Source organism: Macaca nemestrina, chromosome 5 (assembly GCF_043159975.1).
Source record: "Macaca nemestrina isolate mMacNem1 chromosome 5, mMacNem.hap1, whole genome shotgun sequence".
NCBI lineage: Eukaryota > Metazoa > Chordata > Mammalia > Primates > Cercopithecidae > Macaca > Macaca nemestrina.
The window spans coordinates 74237938-74256818 of record NC_092129.1 but is presented as its reverse complement, the minus strand read 5'-3'; the positions used below and the strand labels follow the sequence as shown (position 1 = coordinate 74256818).

The window sequence follows — 18881 nt, the reverse complement described above, 5'->3', positions numbered from 1 at the left end:
GAAGGTATTTGACTGACACATTAAGAATGTGTGGGTAATTGACAGATGGATAAGAGGAGTAAGAACAGTGTAAGCAGAATTTCATTCATTCCAAACAATGGTCTGGAAATGACAACTTGTGAGTAGTTTGATGTGTCTAGAGCAGGCAGTGTGAAAGCGGGGGAGAGCCAGGAGGCCTGGGGAAAGTCAGTAGATGGAACTGGAAAGGCAGGCAGGTGCCCCATTATGAAGCATCTTAGTATGGTATGTGAAGGTGTTGAAAGCTGATTCTGAGATCATCAAGGGCGTGTTTTGCCACTGTAAATAATAAACTCTTCTTCAGTTATACCTTGTCATGTTCTTTTACATTTACCCAACACAAAAACCTCTGACACCCTAAAGCAACAAGTTTTATTTTCCTGTAAAGTGAGCAGGTAAAATCCGGTGGAGCAAATTTTGCTTACAAATCTGCACCAATCATACTACATTTTTAAAACATAACAATCTTAAAGAACGTCAGGAAATACTTCTAAGAGTATAAGAACACACAGGTTCTACTGGCTATGCCCAAATTATAAAACCAACCATGGACACTTTTTTGTCCAGAACCTAGGACTGAAACATTTATAGCATATGATCTGCACCTGTACGAAACTTGGTAAGATTTTAGAGACACTTTGGCTTAGATCTATTGGAAACAGAACTGGAGATAGCCGGTGTTGTCTGTTAAAATAAGGTCGTCAGCATCATTGGGGGAGCAAAAGGTAGAATGTGTGAATAACCCTGAGAAGAGAATCCCAGGCCCTTCACCGCATTGGAAATCAAGGTCTCACCACTACCCAAGGAGGCTGAGGAGTGTCACCAAGTGGCCTCTTGCCTGAATTCTGCAGAGAAAAGCAGGAAAACCTCCCCCTGAATGAAATTATCTTTGGAATCAAGCAGCCTTCCTCCTCTTTAAATAAACTTAACCTATTTTTCTATTTAAAAAAAAAAAAAAAAGAGGCACGGAAGCTCATCAATATTAAATTTCACTGCTCCTTAAAGACAAAAATACCTCCTGCAATCTTACTCCCGGACCTTTCCAGCGGCTGTCAGCAACGAATGGTTGGAAGAATGGACTCTTTTCTTTCTGAACTGTTTTTGGTAAATAGGATCCATTAGGGGCACAACGTGTCGGTTTTCACAGAAACTTGGCACCTCAGCCCCCCTAGGAGCCGCGCCCGTCCGGGATGGCTCCCGCGCTCGGAAAGGCCGGAGGGGCTGAGCAGGGACCGCACGGTCTACACTCGCTGAGCCGACCGCCTGGGATCCTGCTCCGCCGCGGCGCCTTTCTGAGGCTCCGAGGTCGCCGGGCGGGCGTGGGCGCAGCAGGCGCTCCCCTCGGGGCACCCACGGCTCGGCTTTGGGCGAGAACCTCGGTATCTGGAGGTCGGGGCGCCGCCTCCTCATCCGGGATGGGACCGGGGCTGAAAGTGGGTCCTGGCCTGTCGTGCAGCGCGAGGGGACCAGGGTACCTGGTTTCAGATCCTTCTGGAAAGTGCTTCGTCCCCAGTGCCAGGCTGTGTCCGGACGCTGCCGCCCTCCGGGGAGAGGGTGCCAAGCCGCGCCCCGCAGCCGCCACCTTCCGCGGGACTCCCAGGAAAGCGGGCGCAGAGAGGGGCAGCCAACAAAGGGGAAGGGAGGGGAACGCCGGCCGCGCGCCGCCCCGCCCGCAGGGGACCCGGAGCAGCCGCCGACCAGCGCCGTCTTCGCCCTCCTGCGCCCTCACCCGGGCGCCCCTTACCTTGGGTCGCGCGCCGGGCTCCGTGGGGCAGGTCGCGCGCCGCCCTCCGCTACCCTCGGCGCGTGGCCCTCGCGGGAACGCGGGGAGGAGTTGGAGAAGTTTTGGGGGTCACTTTGTTCTCCACTTGGACGCGCGCTGTACGCTTGCGGCGGCGACCTCGGTTACGGTTACGGCTGCCCCAGCCCCGCGCGCAGCGACGGCGAGGCCCGAGCCGCGACCGCACCTCCCGCCCCGCCCCGCCCCGGACACGCCCCAGCCCCGCCCCGCGGCAGGCCCAAGACCCCCGCGCCAGCTCCCGGCTAGTCCCTGACCGTGTCCCTCGCGCTTTCTTTGGAACAACACAAATAATGAAAACAACAACTCAAGAAACATCGAGCACGCGCTCGCTGTGAGTTGGGGGCTCTGCCCGCGACCGCGGATGCGATGCGCCAATGCGACCCCGGCCCTTCCCCGAAGAGCTTAAAGACGGCTCTTCCCGGGTTCCACCGAGGAAAGGCAGGCCAAGCTGAGGTCAGCGGCCGCAGAGACTCCCCACCTCCTTCCCCTTCTGAGAGGAGATGGCTTCGCAGCGGAGACGGCAATCGAGTCCCATGGGACTCGAAGGCCCGGTCGAATTGGGACTTTCCAAGTGGAGAAGCTGCGATTTGTTTGTTTGTTTGTTTGTTTGTTTATTCAGACGGAGTTTCGCTCTGTCGCCCAGGCTGGAGTGCAGTGGCGAGATCTCGGCTCACCGCAACCTCCACCTCCCAGGTTCAAGCGATTCTCCTGCCTCAGCCTCCCGAGTAGCTGGGATTACAGGCATGAGCCACCACTCCCGGCTAATTTTGTATTTTTAATAGAGATAGGGTTTCATCATGTTGGTCAGGCTGGTCTCGAATTCCCGACCTCAGGTGATCCACCCGCCTCGGCCTCCCAAAGTACTGGGATTACAGGCGTGAGCCACGGCGCCCGGCCGAAGCTGCGATTTTTATTAGAAAAGCCTGAGTGGCCCAGTCGGCCTGGACGCTGGGAAGGGCGAGGGAGCTAAGGAGATCCAGGAATGAAAGCTGCCTGGGACACCGAGTTCCTGGAATCACTCTCCTCGCCTTGGAAAAGGCTCCACCCTGGAGAGAAGAGGGAAGGGAAGGTAGATGCAGGCCATGTGTTAGGGTGGGTCCTCCGAGAAGAAGCGCCCACTCAGGACTAGATGCGGAAGGTTTTCTTGGGGGAAATGGCCGTGGAACTAAATGAGGAGGGAGCTGTGAGAGCTGGAGAAGGCCGGGCATTCTGCAAATCCGAGCCCAGGTGAAGGAGGGAAGGAAGCGCCCGTCCTGGCCTCCCTGCAGTATAAGGAAAGCTCAGCAAGATCATCCGTGAGACCTTCAGCCAAAATGACCTACCATGGGGATCCTGATTCTCCCCAGAACCTGCCTGCCTTCGTGTCCATGCCGCCACCAGTCCTTGGCTGGGAGCGGCCAGATGGGAAGGGTGGCGTTGGGCACAATCCCAGTGCTGGAGTTCACAGCACAGCAGCCAAGGCCCTGGTCAGTTAGGTGCAGTGCGTGAATACGACCCAGTCTCCATAACTGAAGATCAGCGGAGAACTGTGAGTCAAAAAGACAAATGGAATCTGCTTTCCCACAACACACCCACAGTTTCAGAATGAAGCCTCCAGGCTTTGTGGGGATCGGACAGACCTGCTCTCCACCCTCAACCACCACAGGCTCTGTACACACTGAACTAGTTGTGACTGGCCCCTCCCACTTCATAGGCCCTCCCCTGGTCCTATCTGCATCTTTGCGCACTTGGCTCTGCCTAGGAAAATATCTTCCCACTCCACCCACCCTTCCATGCTCAACTCAAGCATCACCTCCAAGGACCTTTTCTTCCTTGACACTTATTTACTGTTTTGTGGGCGGGGTGCTTGTTTTGTTTTGAGATGGAGTGTCTGTCGCCCAGGCTGGAGTGCAGCGGCACGAGCTCAGTTTACTCAACCTCCACCTCCCGGGTTCAAATGATTGTCCTGCCTCAGCCTCCCAAGTAACTAGGACTACAGGTGTGCACCACCACGCCCAGATCATTTTTGTACTGTTAGTAGAGATGGAGTTTCACCATGTTGGCCAGGCTGGTCTCGAACCCCTGACCTCAAGTGATTCGCCCACCTTAGCCTCCCAAAGTGTTGGGATTATGAGTGTGAGCCATGGCACCCGGCCAACACTTATTTACTTCTTACTTCTGACTCACACCTACCACACTGAAACGGGGGTTGGGGGGGTGGTATGCGTTTATTTATTTTTCTTGCTTCTTTTATTGCATTTTTCACACTGTTTTAAAATATTTTTCTGATTATAAAGTAATATGTTTGTTGTACAGACTTGAAAAAATATATAGAACCCAGATGACTCTAACTCCTCTCCTCTTGTAAAGACACTATCCCTTGACAGCCAAGTAACCAGAGTCTGAGCTCCCATCCCACCCACATGTGTACATCTGGGTCCAACCAAGAGAGAGGCCACACAATGATTTCAACAGTGAAAGTTTAATACAAAGAATTATTAACTATAACGGGACTTGGAGTAGTGGGGGATTGACTAGGTTAGTAAGAAAGATGAAAGAAAATAGGAAAAGCAGACCAGGCGTGGTGGCTCATGCCTATAATCCCAGCACTTTGGGAGGCCGAGGCGGGCGGATCATCTGAGTTCAGGAGTTCGAGACCAGCCTGACCAACATGGAGAAATCTTGTCTCTACCAAAAATACAAAATTAGCCGGACATAGTGCCATATGACAGTAATCCCAGCTACTCGGGAGGCTGAGGCAGGAGAACTGCTTGAACCCGGGAGGTGGAGGTTGCGGTGAGCCAAGGTCACACCATTGCACTCCAATAGCGAAACTCCGTCACAAAAAAAAAAAAAAAAAGAAAAAGGAAAAAGACAAGAAAATAGGAACAGCAGATGGAAGGACTGAAGGAGCAGTCATTGCCCCAGGGCTGAGAGAGTGCACCCAAAAGGAAGCTTCTCCTTCCCCTAGGGTTGAGACCCAGACCCCGTGGGGGAGGGCACAGCTATGGTTCACTAAATGGCAGAGAAGTCACTGAGGTGTCATCCAGTGGAACTTGCTAGTAATTCAACCTTTAGAACTTGCTGGATATCTACCCTTTAGAGTATGAAGAAAGTTGTTCAAAGGGAGGCGTCTCATGGAGGCTTTTCACTACAAAAGCACCTACAAAAGCAGGTGCTGGAAGAAACAGGTGGCTGCTGGATGCTCCCGGAGAAGCCTCCCAAGCTGCAGGAGCCTGCTGAGCAGAAGCTTGGCAACCCAGAGGCAAAGCTCTGTCCTCCTGCAGTGCCTCTCCCATGCCCCATATCCACAATGCTTAACAACAAGCCAGCTGGCAAAGGCAGTTGTTTAAAAGATCTAGATCTGGCTGGGCATGGTAGCTCACACCTGTAATCCCAGTACTTCAGGAGGCCAAGGCGGGTGGATTGCCTGAGGTCAGGAGTTCGAGACCAGCCTGGCCAATATGGCAAAACCCCATCTGTACTAAAAAAAAAAAAAAAAAAAAAAATTAGCCAGGCATGGTGGTGCACACCTGTAATCCCAGCTACTCCGGAGACTGAGGCAGGAGAATCCCTTGAACCCAGGGGTAGAGGTTGCAGTGAGCTGAGATAATGCGACTGTATACCAGCCTGGGCGACAGAGTGAGACTCAGTCTCAAAAAATAACAATAATAATACCAGCCTGGCCAACATGGTGAGACCCCATCTCTACTAAAAATACAAAAATTAGCCAGGTGTGGTGGCGTGTACCTGCAATCCCAGCTACTCAGGGGGCTGAGGCAAGAGAATCACTTGAACCTGGGAAACAGAGGCTGCAGTGAGCCGATATCATGCCACTGTACTCCACTCTGGGCAACAAAGTGAGACTCCATCTCAAATAATAAATAAATAAATAAATAAAGCCTAGATTCATTTTTACAGAGAAGGCAAAAAGGATGAACCTGGAGCTAAGAGGCCATGATCCACTAACCAGCACATTCTACAGGCTCAGAAAGACCAGGCATCATCCAGCTTCCCCTCCCAGACTCTTCCAGCACATTCCAGATGAATACTAACATTGCTACACGTCTCTCCCTACTGGCACGTGTCCCTCAGCTGGCAGTTTTGTTCCTGTCCATGACTCCCTTGGCTGCAACTGTCTCTATGCATTCCTCCCCCAAGGGCTTTGCCTCATCTAGAGGCACAGGGTGCCTGCTCTCCTGGTTTTCACAGGTACGACCAAGAGGTGAGAGTCAACAAAACTTGACAGAAGGCTAAGGAACCAGAAAGGAATTACAGAAGAATCTACTCCCAAAGACAAATTCAAATTTCTACCCCTTACAAAGAGAAAAAGAGCCGCATGTTTCAAAAGGCAGCCCCACTTTCGTCAACATCCACTCACTTGATAACCACCAAGGCTTCAAAACTACTCAGCTACAGTATCCTATTATGTCCTAAAAATGTAATAATAATAGGATGGGTGTGGTGGCTCATGCTTGTAATCCCAGCACTTTGGGAGGCTGAGGTCAGGAGTTCAAGCCCAGCCTGGCCAAGAGGGTGAAACCTCGTTCCTACAAAAAATACAAAAATTTAGCCAGGTATGGTGGCTTGTGCCTGTAATCCCAGCTACTTTGGAGGCTGAGGCAGGAGAATCACTTGAACCCCAGGAGGTGGACATTGCAGTGAGCTAAGATCATGCCACTGCACTTCAGCCTGGGCAACAGAGTAAGACTCCGTCTTAAAAAAATTTTAATAATAATAACATTAGCTGTAATCTCACTATCAAGCGGTAAGCATTTTGTCATATTCTCTTGCACAGTCTTCAGACTCGGACTACCCAGATCTAAACTCTGTGAGGGATGGGATCATGCCCAACTCATCCTTCTATCCCTGGTCACTTAGTACATTTCCTGACATATATAGAAGGTGCCTATCAGTGTTTGGGGCATCGAATGTGTTTCCGAAAGCTTCTCGGGACCAGAAGGTATTCAAGTACTTGTCTCTTAGTTTCAATAGACAAGTTATCCTTCCTCTGAGATCTGCCTCAAAGAGAGGTTCCTTAACACACCACTGTCACTTTTGGACAATTCTTCGAAGCAATATTAACTCTTGTTCACAACACCTGAAGGAAGAGAGTCTTCCTGCCACATAAACTCTCTGCCTCAGCCTGGGCACCGCCGGCTACAGAAAGGACCTTCACCACATCCACACAATGGCAATACCAGCAAAAAATTATGGCATTCAGTGTCTGTCTCTAAGGAGCTCAAATACTGTCCTGTTTCTGTTTTTTTGAGACAGAGTTTCGCTCTTGTTGCCCAGGCTGGAGTGCAATGGCGCGATCTCGGCTCACTATGACCTTCGTCTCGCGGGTTCAGCCTCCCCAGTAGCTGGGATTACAGGTGTGCACCACCATGCCTGGCTAATTTTTTGTATTTTTAGTAGAGATGGGGTTCCACCACGTTGACCAAGCTGGTCTCAAACTCCTAACCTCGGGTGATCTACCTGCCTCGGCCTCCCAAATTGCTGAGATTACATGTGTGAGCCACCGTGCCCGGCCCCTCTCAAATACAGTCTTACAGCCTGTTTGTAGAAGAGAACTAGGATCCAGCAATGGTTACCTCTGACTGCATTTCTACTGCTTAATTCCCCATCATGGTAACAGGCTGATACAGTCTCCCTCTCCCACGCCTCAAGATCTAGCCAATGGGCGAAGACCGCACAGGCTGAAGTCCAGCCCTCTCTCTAGCAGAGGCAGACAGTTCTGCCAGTGGGTCAGGCTACTTTTGTAGTTGAAATTCCTAGAGGACAGCCTCTTCGAGAAAGGCCACAGTTCTCCCTCCTGAAGATCACGTGGCCCGATACAAATGAGCCTCTCAGATGGTGCTCAGGAGCCCGCTTGATTCACTTCACCGCATTTTTCAACTCCCTGAAAGAAAGAGGTAGGTGTGACTAGAATTCCAAAAAGCTGCTTTTAGCCCAAAATTCGATCCACCCTCCATTGCCTTCAAACCATTTGCACGTGCATATGGTGTGTAGTTGAAGGATACAGGCCTGTGGGTGCACACAAGTGTTTTCTTTCTTTCTCTTGGATTTATTTTACCAGCTGTCCTTCCCACTAACAAATTACTAGAGTCTAATGTATATATCTTTGAAGGAATACTAAAAAGTGAAAGGCTACGTGGTAGGATTACTACACCATGATAAAAGATCTATGTTCTGTTTAGACAATTGCTCAAGATTCCAGATCTAAAAACCTTGGATGGGGCTACAGAGCCTCCTGGCCAGGACCAGTATTATCACTATCCCATTCCTGAGCTGGAAAGCATCTCCAGGTATCTCCAAAGAGGAGAGAGTGGTCCTCAGTGCTTCCTGCCATTCTGAAATTTGCGAGGGAGTTGTGGGTGCACAGCCCAAGTTGCTCATGCACGAGCCTGGCTCCTGTGTACCCCATAAGCAGATACCCTACAGGACATAGCAAAAGAAAGACTTTTCACTCTGGTCTTTACCCTCAAAACATAAATCCTTTAAAAAAGTTACCTGTGATATTGGTTATTTTAAGTTGATAAAAACTGCTATTAAGTTTCCTTCGTTTTTCATAATTTATAAGGTCAGTCATGTCGTTTGGATCATGTCAAATCGTGATCCCCAGTGTTGGAGGTAGGGCCTGGTGAGAAGTGACTGGATCATGGGGCAGAGTTCTCATGAATGGTTTAGCACCATCCCCCATTAGTACTGTATAGGGAGTGAGTTCTCACAAGATCTGGTTGTTTAAAAGCGTGTGCCACCTTTCTCCCATATCTCTCTTTCTCCTGCTACAGCCAAAGACTTGCCTGCTTCCCCTTCGCCTTCTGCCATGACATAAGTTCCCTGAGGCCTCCCCAGAAGCCAAGTAGAAGCCGCCGTGTTTCCAGTACAGCCTGCAGAACCATGAGCCAATTAAACCTCTTATCTTTATAAAGTACCCAGTCTCAGGTATTTCTGTATAGCAGTATGAGAACTAATCCATTTAACTGGTAAACATATCTGAAAACACAAAACTCAATACTTCCTAAATCAAAATGACCTATTATGCTATATACCTTAAAGATATTACCTCTAGGCCAGGTGGGGTGGCTCACTCCTATAATCCAATCACTTTGGGAGGCCAAGGCGGGAGGATCACTTGAGGTCGGGAGTTTGAGACCAGCCTGACCAACATGGAGAAACCCTGACTCTACTAAAAATACAAAGTTAGCTGGGCATGGTGGTGCATGCCTGTAATCCCAGCTACTTGGGAGGCTGAGCCAGGAGAATCGCTTGAACCTGGGAGGTGGAGGTTGCAGTGAGCCTAGACTGCACCATTGCACTCCAGCCTGGGAAACAGGAGCAAAACTCCATCTCAAAAAAAAAAAAGGTATTACCTCTGTTCACCAAGTTATATCTTTGGTATTTATTTTCACAGGAGCCCTCTGTATAGGAAATGTGTTTGCTGAACTCATAAACTTACTGTGAAATGCAAAACTTACACCATATGAGTGCACCTTTTCTCTCAAATTTCCCTTTATGATGCTAAGTTCTAGTTTTCCAATTCCTTCACCCATTAAACTTGTTCTTGGACTTTGTGGAAGCTTTCTCCCATTGGACTCGTCCTGAATTCCTTTGACTTCCTTCCAAGCCTCCACACTTCTACTCAGTCATTTCTTTTCCTTTTTTCTTTTTTTTTTCTGAGATGAAGTCTCGCTCTGTTGCCCAGGCTGGAGTGCAGTGGCACGATCTCGGCTCACTGCAACCTCCTGGGTTCAAGCGATTCTCCTGCCTCAGTCTCCTGAGTAGCTGGGATTACAGGCGCCCACCACCACACCGGGCTAATTTTTTGTATTTTTAGTAGAGACGGGGTTTCACCATGTTGGTCAGGCTGGTCTCAAATTTGACCTCATGATCCGCCCACCTCGGCCTCCCAAAGTGCTGGGATTATAGGCATGAGCCACCGCACCCAGCCAACTCAGTTATTTCCACTCTGCCTTCAGCAGCTCAGTCTCCCTAACTTTCTGTTCTATAAATGCTTCTTATTATCATGGAAAGTAGTGGAATCTGGAGTTTGGACCCCAATACTTTCAGGGGTCACATTTCTAAGTGTGTAGGAAGGGAAGAAAAACAGTCAATACTCATGCTTGCAGACAGATAACTTAAGCCACATTTGAAGTTAAGGGCTGGCATAGAGCCATCTGGATTACAGATAGGATCTTTTGAAGGGAAGTAATTTTTGAAATTAAACTACCTAGACAATGGACTTCAGCCAGCTTTTACCTACTTGTAAAAGAGCTATGAGGTCTGTTTAGGTGTAGTGGTGTGTGGCTGAATTGGGACACACGAACCATTGTGTACTTCCTCAAAAAGTGTTATGATTTGGCGATGATAGAGAATTTGGGAGTTTTCGTTTCAAAGCTGGGGTATTAAATGAGCTAAACCTGAACTTGAGCTCGTATTTATATAAAGGCCAATTTATTCTGGGTTTAATATATCTTAAAAGGAAGAATAATAAAGTCTCAGGGTATTATGTAACAATTATAGTAAATATTCATCAAATGTATCATATATAGCTATTATGTGAAATAAATAATATTTGCATGTCAATACATATAGGCTTACGGGGTTCTCTTAATAGCCTTATACTATTTCCTTTTTTTTTTTCTTTGAGACCGAGTCGCACTCTATTGCCCAGGCTGGAGTGCAGTGGCATGATCTTGACTCACTGCAACCTCTGCCTCCCAGATTCAAGTGATTCTCGTGCCTCAGCTTCCCGAGTAGCTGGGACTACAGGCAAGAGCCACCACACCCAGCTAATTTTGGTATTTTTAGTAGAGACAGGGTTTCACCATGTTGGCCAGGATGGTCTCAAACTCCTGACCTCAGGTGATCCACCCACCTCAGCCTCCCAAAGTGCTGGGATTACAGGCATGAGCTACCATGCCTGGCCTCATTTTTTTCTTAAAGGAATTTTACAAACTTTAGTGAAAAAAATGGAAAAATGGCATCATGCAGAAAACAAAAATCTGCTTTTTAAATTTTGTCTTACCAGGTAGTATAAATACTTTTGAATTAATGTATATATGAATTAACGAATCATCATTGTCTTCAGTTTGAGTAGCAATACCTTGAACTTGTAGCTATTGTTTGCTTTTTATCAAAACTTTCTAATTATAAGCTTTAAAGAGATCACACATTCTAATATCCAAATTCAAACTTTTAAATTAGATATAGTTTTCTATAGGACTGGCTCAAAGGTTAGACTTGTATCATAACACTGTAAAGCACAGCGTTCCATAAAAAATAATTCAAAATTGCTCAACATTAAAACATACTCCTCAGCAGGGCATGGTGGCTCACGCCTGTAATCCCAGCACTTTGGGAGGCCAAGGTGGGTGGATTACCTGAGGTCGGGAGTTCGAGGCCAGCCTGACCAACATGGAGAAACCCTGTCTCTACTAAATAACACAAAATTAGCTGGGTGTGGTGGCACAGGCTTGTAATCCCAGCTGCTCGGGAGGCTGAGGCAAGAGAATGGCTTGAACCCGGGAGGCAGAGGTTGCGGTGAGTCGAGATCGCACCATTGCACTCCAGCCTGGGCAACAAGAGCGAAACTCCGTCTCAAACAAAAAATAAAAAATGAAATAAATAAAATGTACTCCTCTAGATTATTATAAAACTCCCCTTAGCACCTGTAGTGGCTTCCTACTCTTTCCATATTTTGTAAGTCTTTCATGTCATTTAGGAAGAGGCTCTCAGCAAACATCTATCACTTATGGAATTCCCCAGTAAAAACAGACAACCTGTTTTAAAGCAGCAGCCCTAGGAGGCAGAAACTGAACAGACACTCAGTGCAGAGAGCCCCTTTCCTCCCCTCCTCTCACCTCAGGCTGTCTTTTTCCATCATCTGCAAATACACACTCCTAGCAATGCCACAAAAGAAGGAAAAGGAATTTAGGATTTGGTTAAAGAACGTAACCCAGTCTATTGTACATTTTAGAAAATTTATTTGTTAAACTACAATTTTCTTTTCTTTTCTTTTCTTTTTGGAGATGGAGTCTCGCTCTGTCACCCAGGCTGAGTGCAGTGGCACGATCTCGGCTCACTGCAAGCTCCGCCTCCCGGGTTCAAGTGGATTCTCCTGCCTCAGCCTCCCGAGCAGCTGGGACTACAGGCACCTGCCACCATGCCCGGGTAATTTTTGTATTTTTTAGTAGAGACAGGGTTTCACCATATTGGTCAGGCTAGTCTCGAACTGCTGACCTCACAGTCCACCCACCTCGGCCTCGCAAAGTGATGGGATTACAGGCATGAGCCACCACACCCGGCCTAAACTACAATTTTCTATGACAAGAAAGGATATTATTGGCAGGGCAAGTGGCTCACACCTGTAATCCCAGCACTTTGGGAGGCCGAGGCAGGTGGATCACTTGAAGTCAGGCGTTCAAGACCAGCCTGACCAACATGGTAAAACCCTGTCTCTACCAAAAATGTAAAAATTAGCCAGGCGTGATGGCACATGCCTGTGATCCCAGCTACTCCAGAGACTGAGGCACAAGAATCCGCTTGAACCATGGAGGTGGAGATTGCAGTGAGCTGAAATCACACCACGGCACTCCAGCCTGGATGACAGAGCAAGACCCTGTCTCAAAAAAAAAAAAAAAAAAAAAAAAAAAAAATATATATATATATATATATACACACACACACACACACACACACACACACAAAATAAATCCAATCCCGGCCAGGCATGATGACTCACGCCTGTAATCCCAACACTGTGGGAAGCCAAGGCAGGAGGATCCCTTGAACCCAGGGGGTTGAGGCTGCAGTGAGCTATGATGGCACCACTGCAGCCTGTGTGACAGAGCAAGACCCCATCTCAATAAAAACAAAAAAGTAATCCCCTTTTTTCCTGGCCAGATAGCTCTCTATCATCCCATAGATGATTACGCTAAGAAATATTTACAAAGCTCTGACCACCACACATTTGCAAGAAGAGTGAAAGTCAGCATAATGAAAGGCGAAGTCTCCGTGTGTGCACATGAGCACACAGACCACAGCACAGTTAGCCCCAGCTGGAGTCAGAAGGTCTGGTTTAAATGTTGGCTTTACTTTTTTCCTTAATTTTTAAAACTTGATATGTAATAGATGCACAGGTGATAATTTAATACATTCATATAATTTGTAAAGATCAAATTGGTGTACTTGGGAACCTTTTTTTTTTTCGTTTTTTTTTTTGTTTTTTTTTGAGACGGAGTCTCACTCTGTCGCCCAGGCTGGAGTGCAGTGGCACAGTCTCGGCTCACTGCAAGCTCTGCCTCCCGGGTTCACACCATTCTCCTGCCTCAGCCTCCTGAATAGCTGGGACTACAGGCACCCGCCACCATGCCCGGTTTTTGTATTTTTAGTAGAGACAGGGTTTCACTGTGTTAGCCAGGATGGTCTCTATCTCCTGACCTCGTGATCCGCCTGCCTCGGCCTCCCAAAGTGCTGGGATTGCAGGCGTGAGCCACTGCGCCTGGCCTCCAACATCTTTTCTTTATGCTAGAAACAGTCAAATTATTTTCTTCCAGTAATTCTGAAATATGCAATAGATTATTGTAAACTAGAGCCACCCGAATGATCTATCAAACAAGCAAAATGAGATCTATCAAAATGATCTCATTTCTTCCATCAGACTGTATATTTACACCCATTCATCATCTTCTCTTCACTGACTTCACTTCTTATACTAGCTTTGTGACCTCAGGAAATGGCTTAACTCTCAGTGCCTCAGTTTCCCCATGTGTGAAATGGGGATAATACAATTTACCTGATGGAATCACATGGGAATGAAATGAGTTAATATTTGTAAAGCACACAATAAGTAAGATCTGTTATGTAAGATAAAAACAATTTGCTGGGCATGGTGGCTACAGCCAGTCGCAGGGGCTCTTGCCTGTAATCCCAGCACTTTGGGAGGCCAAGGCACGTGAATCACCTGAGGTCAGGAGTTCAAGACCATCCTGACCAACATGATGAAACCCTGTCTCTACTAAAATTACAAAAATTAGCAAGGCATGGTTGCAGGTGCCTGTAATCCTGGCTACTCGGGAGGCTGAGGCAGGAGAATACTTGGGAGGCGGAGGTCGCAGGGAGCCAAAATCCCACCGCTGCACTCCAGCTTGGACGATGAGAGTGAAACTCCATCTCGATAAAAATAAAAATAAAAACAGTTAAAGAGTTTCTGTCATTCTGATTCTTTATTTTACTTTGGCATATTTATTTGTTTATTTATTTTACTTTTTTTATAGAGATGGGGTCATGCTCCACTTCTGAGCTCAAGTAGTCCTCCCATCTCAGCCTCCCAACATGCTGGGATTATAGATGTGAACCACTGCACCCAGCCTACTTTAGCATAGTTTCAAATGTGAAGAACACACACTATGGGGGAACTTGAATGCTGTTTTTTTTTTGTTTTTTTGTTTTTTTTTTTTTATCAGAGACAGGGTCTTGCTCTGTCACACAGGCTGGAGTGCATTGGCACAATCACAGGCCACTGCAACCTTGAACTCCTGGGCTCAAGCAGTCCTCCCATTTTGGCTTCCCAAAGTGTTGGGATTACAGGTGTGAGCCATCATGCCTGAAATGAATGTGTTTTGATGAACTGATCCCTTAATTCTTACTAACAACATAGCTCTGAACACTGTGGAACAACACAATTAGCACGAAACTGCCACTACATGGAGAAGCTCACTATGTATTAACACAAGGAGAGAAAATTCACTAACATTTATTGAGACGGAGTCTCGCTCTGTCGCCCAGGCTGGAGTGCAGTGGCACAATCTCGGCTCACTGCAAGCTCCGCCTCCCGGGTTCACGCCATTCTCCTGCCTCAGCCTCCCGAATAGCTGGGACTACAGGCGCCTGCCACCATGCCCGGCTAATTTTTTGTATTTTTAGTAGAGACAGGGTTCCACCGTGTTAGCATTTGTTCCATGCCAAGCACTGGGCTCAATTCTTTAGATAATTTATCTCGTTTGCATCTCATAACCTCCGAATGAGATAGGTAATATTATTATCCCATTTCACAGTGAGACGTACTCCGAGGCTTGAAAGAGAGAAGCGTACATACAGAGACCACAGCTCATCACAGAGTAGACGGGCCTGACCCCCAGTCCTATGGGGAAGATAAGACTCTTCATTGTATTAATGAACTCCTTTCTATTTTGAAATTATAGCTGAAGATTTCCGAGTTAATTATTACTGTTGCTACATGGATGTTTATTAAATCTTGGCTGTGGATGATTACGACGGCCTAGTCCTAGGCCACGGTGGGAAGTTGGTGAGGTCCTTCCTTTACATCTTCAGCATCTCCGCCAGGTCCCAGGATAGAACCTCCACAATAAACAACTGTTGGTTGTTGCTAAGAGCTTCAGCTGTGAACTTTCTCGGGGGATATTTGTGCTTTAATTGAAAAACTGACGATGCCTTTGAGAACCGAAGGAATGATGATACATGCTGTAATCTCAGACACTCTTAGAAGCAGAGAAGGCAGGTCATTCGAGGAGGAGGTCCCAGAGCCTTTCCATCGCCCAGAAGATCAGCACTGATGATACACATTTATAGGAGAAAACATTGTAATTGCATGAAGTACTTTCAGCAACTCCCTTCCTGGTGCGACCTTGGCCTGAGTTATTTTTCACTGCAAAGTACACATGGCTGTGAGCTGTATCTAGTTCCTTGGTCCTTGTAAATTCTGACTCCAGCCAGCTTCAGCTTGCTTAATGGGATAGAACCAGAAGAGCAAATGCCTCCTAACACTTCCCGTATGAATGCACACAAGGCAGCTGATTCGCGTGCATATTGAAACTTGGGGAATTCCCAGGTGGGGAGAGGCAAGTCAGCACACTGCAGACAAGGTCACCTGAATCCAAAGGTGATACGAAAAGAAAATATAGGTTCAAAGCCGGAGTTTAATAGGTGGGGACAGGCACAGAAGTGTGATTGTCTTTCTTTTTCCATAACTGAACTCCACTGAGTTCACCAGCCTCCATTTCCAGTTAGGAGTTGTATGAGTTTGCTAGGCGTGCTGCAATAAATTATAGCAAACTGGGTGGCACAGAACAAGAGCGATGCACTGTCGCACAGTTCTGCAGGCCAGAAGTCTGAAATCAAAGTGCTGGTAGGGCCTCTTCTCTTCTTATAAGGACACAGGTCATTTTGGATCGGGACCTACCCTAATGACCTCAGCCTAACTTGATTATATCTTCAAAGACCCTATTTCCACATAAGGACACATTCACAAGTATGGGGGTTAGGGTTTCTGCTTATGTTTTGGGGTGACATAGTTCCACCTATCGCCAGTGGTAGAATACTAAATCTCACTCCCAAACAAACGCAGTCCCTTTCCCTTGAAAACTCTAGTCTTTTTTTTTTTTTTTTTGAGATGTAGTCTCACTCTGTTGCCCAGGCCAGAGTGCAGTGGGGCGATCTTGGCTCACAGCAAACTCTGCCTCCTGCGTCGGCCTCCCAAGTAGCTGGGATTACAAGCATGTGCCACCACACCTGGCTAATTTTTATATTTTTAGTAGAGGCGGGGTTTCACCATGTTGGCAGGCTTCTGGTCTCTTTTAGATACTCATCCTGTCAATTCAGGATTCTCCCCAGTTCCTTGATCGTTCTCCTCTTCTCTCTAGGAGGAGGTTGTGTATGGAATGGGTGAAAGTGTTCTTAAGAACCAGGGTGGCTGGGCGCGGTGGCTCAAGCCTGTAATACCAGCACTTTGGGAGGCTGAGGCAGGTGGATCACCTAAGGTCAGGAGTTCAAGGCAGGCCTGACAAATATAATGAAACCCTGTCTCTACTAAAAAATACAAAAATTAGCTGGGCGTGGTGGTGTGCACCTGTAGTCCCAGCTACTCGGGAGGCTGAGACAAGAGAATCTCTTGAACCCGGGAGGCAGAGGTTGCAGTGAGCTAAGATGGCGCCACCACTGCACTCCAGCCTGGGGTGACAGAGCAAGACTCTGTCTCAAAAAAAGAAAAAGAACCAGGGCAAAGCTGGGCCCAATGGCTCACGCCTGTAATCCCAGCACTTTGGGAGGCCAAGGTAGGCAGATCACTTGAGGTCAGGAGTTCGAGACCAGCCTCGTCAACATGGCAAAACCCTGTCTCTACTAAGAATACAAAAAATAGTCAGGCATGGTGGCACGTGCCTGTGGTTCCAGCTACTCAGGAGGCTGAGGAAAAAGAATTGCTTGAACCTAGGAGGCAGAGGTTGCAGTGAGCCGAGATCACGCCACTGCACTCATGCCTGGGTGACAGAGTAAGTCTGTCTTTTTGAAAAAGAGCTAGCTGGTCATGGTGGCACATGCCTGTAATCCCAGCTACTCAGGAGGCTGAGGCACAAGAATTGCTTTAACCTGGGAGGTGGAGGTTACAGTGAACGGAGATTGTGCCACTGCACTCCAGCCTGGGTGACAGAGTGAGACTCCGTCTCAAAAACAAACAAACAAATAAACAAACAAACAAAGAACCAGGGCAAGGCCAGCCTGATGTGAGGGATATCTGATTGGCATACTTGCCTCACTCCTCCCTGTGGTCTGGACTGCCTGGACTTAGCATCTACTACCAGCCCACCATGGGCTCCCATCAGTAGGCCCCTAAAGGCTCGGTCCTCCTATCTCAACCTGGAGGCTTCTTCCAGGCTCCCAGGCCATTTTCAGCCTAGCTCTGTGGCTTGCTTTAGGGAAAAAACTGGTTCTGGAAGCTCCCCTTCCACAGGAACAAGATTTGAGAGGTAGCCTCTGGTTCTTAGTCTAGCACCGGCTTTTTTTCTTTTCTTTTTTTACTTCACCACTCTACTAGATGGGGCTTCCCAAAGAGGCCCACAGTCTCACAGGACTGACCTTGGGATATTGCTTTGGGATCTTCAAACTTTTCTCTAGTTATATTATCTCCACCCCCTTGGACAAGGCCCAAGGTCATAGGACAGAACCCCACATAGCGATTGTCTAAACTCTTCTTGTCCTCTCCTATTCCAGCTCCCATCCTTCAGTACAGCCCAGAAAAAGAGCTTACCTCTGTGTGTGCCCAGCATACCCTTAGGATATCACACACGCTTCTCCATTCTATGACTTTCCTTTGAAATGTCCCATCCATGAAATTATGCTTCATGAATTATGCTATTATGGAGATGGAGGAAACGCTTATATCAGACCAACCCTTATGATGCAGAAAACAAAGAGGAAATCTCGATAAAATATTAAGCATACACAATTCGGGCTGGGCGCGGTGACTCATGCCTGTAATCTCAGCACTTTGGGGGGCCAAGGTGGATGGATTACCTGAGGTCAGGAGCTTGAGACAAGCCTGGCCAACATGGTGAAACCCCGTCTCTATTAAAAATACAAAAATTAGCCAGACATGGTGGTGGGCATCTGTGGTCCCAGCTACTCGGGAGGCTGAGGCAGGAGAGTCACTTGAACCAGGGTGGTGGAGGTTGCAGTGAGCAGAGATCACACCACTGCACTCCAGACTGGGTGACAGAATGAGACCCTGTCTCAAAAAAAAAAAAAAAAAAAAAAAAAAAAAAAAAAACACAATTCATATGATTCGGAGTCATTAAAGAGCTTACTCAGACACTGAGATCTTGAACTAAAATCCCTGGGAAAAGGGAAGTCTGGCGAGGGGACCTCAGATCTCAGCCTCTGTTTCCTCTGGAGGCTTTTCCCAACCACAAAGCTGCCAAGACAGCCAGAGAAAAGATATCTCAATAATTATACCCAGTAAAGGTCTGGCATCTAGAATATGTATAGAACTGAGACAAATCAATTAATTTAAAAATCCATCATTGCAATTTTAAAAGATTGGAACAGCTACTATTGAAAAGAAGATGCCACTAAACATGTGAAAAGATGCTCAACCACAATAGCCACCAAGAAAATCAAAACTAAGACCACAGGCCAGGTGCAGTGGCTCACACCTGTAATCCCAGCAGTTTGGGAGCCAAAGTGAGAGGATTGCTTGGGGCTAGGAGTTTAAGATCGGGCTGAGCAATATCGTGAGACCCTGTCTCTACAGCAAATATTAAAAAATTAAAAAACTAAGGCC

General features: G+C 47.4%; 1 protein-coding gene across 4 annotated transcripts in view; it reads right to left on the bottom strand.

Annotated features, from left to right (window-relative positions):
* LOC105478722 (TIAM Rac1 associated GEF 2) overlaps positions 1–18881 on the bottom strand; it is a 322470-nt gene that overhangs the window by 271466 nt on the left and 32123 nt on the right. The window contains exon 1 of one of the 4 annotated variants that reach the window (XM_011736307.3): positions 1763–1937. The exons of 2 other annotated variants lie outside the window; for them this stretch is intronic. The gene's annotated coding sequence lies outside the window, so the exon portion shown is untranslated. Of the gene's footprint in view, positions 1–1493; positions 1559–1762; positions 1938–18881 lie in introns of those variants that run through there. One more of the 4 variants, XM_011736306.3, reaches the window with a different exon arrangement.